An 8,096-nucleotide genomic window follows, 5' to 3' on the forward strand; every position below is an offset into this window, starting at 1 on the left:
TACCAACTCACACCTGTACTGTCCTCTACCTATAACACCACCTCACACCTGTACTGTCCTCTACCTATAATACCACCTCACACCTGTACTGTCCTCTACCTATAATACCACCTCACACCTGTACTGTCCTCTATAACACCACCTCACACCTGTACTGTCCTCTATAATACCACCTCACACCTGTACTGTCCGCTACCTATGATACCACCTCACACCTGTACTGTCCTATACCTATAACACCACCTCACACCTGTATTGTCCTCTACTTATAACAACACCTCACACCTGTACTGTCGTCTTTAACAACACCTCACACCTGTACTGTCCTCGACCTATAATTCCATCTCACACCTGTACTGTCCTCTACCTATAACAACACCTCAGACCTGTACTGTCGTCTTTAACAACACCTCACACCTGTACTGTCCTCTTTAACACCACCTCACAACCTGTACTGTCCTCTACCTATAATACCACCTCACACCTGTACTGTCGTCTTTAACACCACATCACACCTGTATTGTCCTCTATAATACCACCTCACAACCTGAACTGGCCTCTACCTATAATACCACCTCACACATGTACTGTTCTCTACCTATAATACCACCTCACACCTGTACTGTCCTCGAAAATACTACCTCACACCTATACTGTCCTCTATAATACCACCTCACACCTGTACTGTATTCGATAACACCACCTCACACCTGTACTGTCCTCTACCTATAACACCACCTCACACCTGTACTGTCCTCTACCTATAACACCACCTCACACCTGTACTGTCCTCTATAATACCACCTCACACCTGTACTGTCCTCTACCTATAACACCACCTCACACCTGTACTGTCCTCTATAACACCACCTCACACCTGTACTGTCCTCTATAATACCACCTCACACCTGTACTGTCCTCTATAATACCACCTCACACCTGTACTGTCCTCTACCTATAACACCACCTCACACCTGTACTGTCCTCTGCCTATAATACAACCTCACACCTGTACTGCCCTCTACCTAAAATACCACCTCACACCTGTACTGTAATCGATAACACCACTTCAAACCTGTACTGTCCTCTGCCTCTAATGCCACCTCTCACCTGTACTGTCCTCTACATATAACACCACCTCACACCTGTACTGTCCTCTGCCTTTAATACCACCTCACACCTGTACTGTCCTTTACCTATAATACCAACTCACACCTGTACTGTCGTCTATAATACCACCTCAAACCTGTACTGTCCTCTATAACACCACCTCACACCTGTACTGTCCTCTATAACACCACCTCACACCTGTACTGTCCTCTGCCTATAATATCACCTCACACCTGTACTGTCGTCTTTAACACCACCTCACACCTTTATTGTCCTCTACCTATAATACCATCTCACACCTGTATTGTCCTCTATAACAACACCTCACACCTGTACTGTGACACCCATGTGCCCGCTGTCACCCGGTGTGTGCCGGTCACGCTGTGTGTTTTGCTCATGGGCATGCATGTCAGCGACCCAGGGCGGGCGGTTTTTTAAAAAACGAACTTGCACGCCTCACTCGGCTACACTCGTTGCGCTGAGTGTCTCCTCGGTTGCCTGTTGGTGAAGGTTTGAACGAGGGAAGGGAAAAGCCAAGATAGCCGTTTTCCTATAGTCAACGTTGTTTGAACGGCAACAAATGCGTCTCTAAATCATGGTGGGGGGCGGACAACAATGGTCAGCAAGATTAACGCAGGTGCTTCTGTGCGACGCCGGACGCAGAGGAGTGCATGCGCACGTGTCATACCCAACCCATAGTAATACTTGTAAACTCTACCTGTACTATGCCCAAGCCAAATGTCTGGACCTTTATGGCACAGGACTAGTGGAATGGGCTATCTCTTTAAGTGTGGATTGCTGTTTCAGCCTTGAGATTCAGTCATGTAATAATGAGAAGTAGAACCTATAGTACGGCCTACTTTTCCCATTTTTTCGATTCGTTTAAGCTAGGCTGGTAAAGCGTGTAGTCTCTGCTGTAGAAGGTATGGCTGTGGCTGTATTCTCTCTATGACTGATGCACAGTGTCCTTCTATGTTCTTGTAGAGTTTTTAAAGAAAGACCAGATTGTAGGTCGAGAGACTCTTATAGTGTGTTACTCAAAGTGATACAAAATGAAGTCGAGAGAAATGTTCCAGTGGAGCAGGAATAACTAAAAAGGACGATCAGTAAAGATGGAAGAGATGGAGATAGAGTAAACATGGGAGAGAATAACAGGATAGAAGAGGAAGAGCAGTGGAAGAGTGGAAAGTAGAGGAGAGAGACGGAAAGAATGAGAGATGGAGATAAAAATGAGTAATATGACATGATTCTGACACGTATGTCAGACCCCTTTCCTCTCCCTTTTGTTCTCTCAGCCTTCATTCTAAAATGGACATCTTTTTTAAATCCTCAACATTCAACACTACACTACCCACATAATGAACAGTGAAAAACTGGTTTTTTAGACACTTTTGCAAATGTCTTAAAAATAAAAAAAACAGAAATACCTTATTTTACATCAAGTATTCGAGACCGTTTTGGCTAATGAGACGTCCAAATTGACTCTTTCGCATGCTTGTATTCCTTGAGAACTACTTGAGTGTCTTACTACAATTGATTGGGTCCCCCTGTTGTAAAATTAATGATTGGGCACTGATTGTGAAGGCACACAATATACATATAAGCCCCAGTTGACATGGTAATACCAACGCAAATCCCGCAACTGTTTCCGTATGTACTCCGTACCTGTAATACTGATTATCACTATCAATACCTGAGGTGTAAACTAATGTACCACTGTTATCCCTACTGTAATACCCACTTTAATGCCTACTGCAATACCTACAACAATACCCACTCATACCTACTGTAACACCTACTACAATACCTACTGTAATATGTACTGTAATACCTACTGTAATACCTAATACAATACCTGCTGTAATACCTACTACAATACCTACTATAATACATACTACAATACCCACTGTTATCCTTACTGTAATACCTACTGCTATACTTTCTACAATACCTACTGTAATACCTACTACAATACCTACTGTAATACCTACTACAATACCTACTGTAATACCTACTACAATACCTACTGTAATACATACGACAATACCTACTGCAATACCTACTACAATACCTAATGTAATACCTACTGCAAAACCTACTGTAATACTCACTTTAATACCTACTGCAATACCTACTGTAATACCTACTGCAATACCTACTGTAATACCTACTGCAATACCTACTACAATACCTAATGTAATACCTACTGCAAAACCTACTGTAATACTCACTTTAATACCTACAGCAATACATACTGTAATACATACTGTAATACCCACTTTAATACCTACTGTAATACAAACGACAATACCTACTGTAATACATACAATAATACCTGCTGTAATACCTACTACCATACCTACTGTAATACCTACTGCAATGACTACTGTAATACCTACTACAATACCTACTGTAATACCCACTTTAATAACTACAATACCTACTGTAATACCTACTACAATACCCACTGTTATCCCTACTGTAATACCTACTGCAATACCTTCTACAATACCTACTGTACTACCTACTGCAAAACCTACTGTAATATGAACTTTAATATCTACTACAATACCCACTCTAATACTTACTGTAACACCTACTACAATACCTACTGTAATATGTACTGTAATACCTACTGTAATACCTAATACAATACCTGCTGTAATACCTACTACAATACCCACTGTAATACCTACTGTAAAATGTACTGTAATACCTACTGTAATACCTAATACAATACCTGCTGTAATATCTACTACAAAACCTGCTGTAATACCTACTACAATACCTACTGTAATACCCACTTTAATACCTACTGCAATATCTACTACAATACCTACTGCAAAACCTACTGTAATACCTACTACAACACCTACTGTAATACCTACTGTAATACTGCTCTACCTACTGTAATACCTACTACAATACCTACTGTAATACCTACTGCAATACATACTGTAATACCTACTACAATACCTACTACAACACCTACTGTAATACCTACTGTAATACTGCTCTACCTACTGTAATACCTACTACAATACCTACTGTAATACCTACTGTAATACCTACTACAATACCTACTGTAATACCCACTTTAATAACTACAATACCTACTGTAATACCTACTACAATACCCACTGTTATCCCTACTGTAATACCTACTGCAATACCTTCTACAATACCTACTGTACTACCTACTGTAATACCTACTGTAATACCTACTGTAATACATACTACAATACCTGCTGTAATACCTACTGTAATACCCACTTTAATAACTACAATACCTACTGTAATACCTACTACAATACCCACTGTTATCCCTACTGTAATACCTACTGCAATACCTTCTACAATACCTACTGTAATACCTACTGCAATATCTTCTACAATACCTACTGTAATACCTACTGTAATACCTTCTGCAATACCTACTACAATGCCTACTGTAATACATACTGCAATACCTACTGTAATACCCACTTTAATACTTACTGTAACACCTACTACAATACCTACTGCAATACCTACTGCAACACCTACTGCAAAACCTACTGTAATACAAAATGTAATACCTACTTCAATACCTACTGTAATACCCACTTTAATACCTACTACAATACTTACTAAGATACCTACTGTAAAATCTACCTTAATGCCTACTGCAATACCTACTACAATACCCACTCTAATACTTACTGTAACACCTACTACAATACCTACTGTAAAATGTACTGTAATACCTACTGCAATACCTACTACAATACCTACTGTAATACCTACTACAATATACCCACTGTTATCCCTACTTCAATACCCACTTTAATACCTACTGCTATACTTTCTACAATACCCACTGCAGTACCTGCTGTAATACCTACTGCACTATCTACTGTAATACATACTGCAATACCTACTACAATACCCACTGCAGTACCTGCTGTAATACCTACTGCACTATCTACTGTAATACATACTACAATACCCACTGCAGTACCTACTGTAATACCTACTGCAGTACCTACTGTAATACCCACTGCAGTACCTGCTGTAATACCCACTGCAGTACCTGCTGTAATACCCACTGCAGTACCTGCTGTAATACCTACTGTAATACCTACTGCAGTACCTATTGTAATACCCACTGCAGTACCTGCTGTAATACCCACTGCAGTACCTGCTGTAATACCCACTGCAGTACCTGCTGTAATACCCACTGCAGTACCTGCTGTAATACCCACTGCAGTACCTGCTGTAATACCCACTGCAGTACCTACTGTAATACCTACTGTAATACCTACTGTAATACCTACTGTAATACCTACTGCAGTACCTGCTGTAATACCTACTGCAGTACCTACTGTAATACCTACTGCAGTACCTACTGTAATACCTACTGCAGTACCTGCTGTAATACCTACTGCAGTACCTGCTGTAATACCTACTGCAGTACCTGCTGTAATACCTACTGCAGTACCTGCTGTAATACCTACTGCAGTACCTGCTGTAATACCTACTGCAGTACCTGCTGTAATACCTACTGCAGTACCTGCTGTAATACCTACTGCAGTACCTACTGTAATAGCTACTGCAGTACCTGCTGTAATACCTACTGCAGTACCTGCTGTAATACCTACTGCAGTACCTGCTGTAATACCTACTGCAGTACCTACTGTAATACCTACTGCAGTACCTGCTGTAATACCTACTGCAGTACCTGCTGTAATACCTACTGCAGTACCTGCTGTAATACCTACTGCAGTACCTACTGTAATACCTACTGCAGTACCTGCTGTAATACCTACTGCAGTACCTGCTGTAATACCTACAATACCTACTGTAATACCTACTGCAGTACCTGCTGTAATACCTACTGCAGTACCTGCTGTAATACCTGCTGTAATACCTACTGTAATACCTACTGCAGTACCTACTGTAAATTATTCAAACCTACAGTAAAAAGAAGAAAAACAACTGCCACTGTTCTGTCAAGCTCTCTTTGTGTGTGTGTGTGTGTGTGTGTGTGTGTGTGTGTGTGTGTGTGTGTGTGTGTGTGTGTGTGTAAATCTGTAATCTGCTGAAAAAGAGAGAGATTGAGAGGAAACAATCACCAAGCTGCTTCTCTTTCAATGATTTTCCTTTTCTATTTATTTACATATGAAGCCATTAGAAAATAAAACAATACAAACAGAAACAGACATTCCAAAGTTGGTACATAGAGTGCAGGGTTACATACGTTACATACAGGACAAGAACCTCTCTAAGGCAGATCAGGAGTTGTGTGGTAGCAAGTGGTTTAATGTGCTCTCATGTGGCTTTCTGCTGTGGAACAGTTGTGTCATAGCGAGAGACATTGAGCTGAAGAGGTCACAGTTCTGTGTGATGTTGTGACCAGCTAGGCCAGGGACCATGATGACTCTACCACAGCAGAGGTGAACAAGCCAATCCACAAATGGGCGGTACTAGTTTTTGTTCCAGCCACCTGATTCTATGGCCACGCCAGCCTTTTGTGGATATCACTGGCCATACCGGGACTATAACCTTTGTTCTCTGGTCTCTAAGGAAAGACCCTGAATAAGCTCAGTCACAATTGTACATTCTAAATGCTACTGAATTGCTAGATAATTTTCTGTAGCTGTTTACAAGAGATGGGCCGGGCAGGCGGCCACATTGGGAAAGGGGGGAGACAAACCTCCCTGGTACTGAAGTTCCAAGTGTTCTGTTAATTATGCAATCACCAATCAGGTACTGAGTTCCATGGTGTTACCATTGTCGAGTCATTTAGCAGACACTCTTATCCAGAGCAATTAGGGTTAAGTGCCTTGCTCAAGGGCACATCAACAGATTTTTCACCTCGTCAGCTCGAGGATTCACCTAGTGAACTCGAGGATACGAACTAGCGACATTTCAGTTACAGTCCCAACACTCTTAACTGCTAAGCTCCCTGTCCCCCCCCCCCCCCCTCCACCCCATCCATAATTTATACAGTCCCTATGGCAAATAATCTGTTACAGAATCATTTGTGATTCAGTGGGGTGCATTTCAATAGTCTTAAGTAGCCATCTCTCCTCGTCTCCCAGGAAGGATACAGCAACACTACAACTCTAGAGGACAGTGTTTCTCTCTGTTAAGTCTCCACTAGGGCACAGTCAGTCAGCAGGCACCATGTTACAGAATGATGCAGGTAGAAACAGAATGCATAGGGCAGACACAGTCTATTATCTTATTCTATGAGCATGGAGAACTGTGTCTGTTTGTCTATGAAGTCCGTCTCTATCTGGAGAGCTCTGTAATAGTGTAGGCCTGCTCACTGGATATCACACTGCAAAAAGTCACACTGCAGTCGATCGCTGTACAATATCTCCTATCATGTTCACCCTAGTTGTTCTCACAATGAGATAAAAAAAAGAAAGGATAGAGAAAAGAAAGGGAGGACATAAAAGGATGGAGTGATATGATCAACAGGCACTATTTTATTTACTGCCTCTGTCAGACCTGAGCAATCAAACAGATCAGTCGCATCATCTTCTCTACACTCCCATCTGCTTCATTGCCCAGGCAACAGAGACTGTGATGGCTTCTTTGTGCTATAGCACTAGACTACATTTCCCATGACCCACCTCTGTCTTGCATATCTACTTCCTGGAAGATACAGTTTCAGCATCCTGTCATTGCTGTCAGTGTGTGGAAGAAGATGACAGAGTGTGTGTGTGTGTGTGTGTGTGTGTGTGTGTGTGTGTGTGTGTGGGGGGTGGGGGGGGGGGGGGGGGGGGGGGGGGGGGGGGGGGGGGGGGGGGGGGGGGGGGGGGGGGGGGGGGGGGGGGGGGGGGGGGGGGGGGGGGGGGGGGGGGGGGGGGGGGGGGGGGGGGGGGGGGGGGGGGGGGGGGGGGGGGGTGGGGGGGGGGCAACTCATGACGTCAGTGATCTTCAGGTTGGAGTTCTAGAAAGATGTCAGAGTTTCCAATTTGGAATTCTGAGTTAGT

The sequence above is a fragment of the Salvelinus namaycush genome, chromosome 7, assembly GCF_016432855.1.
Source record: "Salvelinus namaycush isolate Seneca chromosome 7, SaNama_1.0, whole genome shotgun sequence".
NCBI lineage: Eukaryota > Metazoa > Chordata > Actinopteri > Salmoniformes > Salmonidae > Salvelinus > Salvelinus namaycush.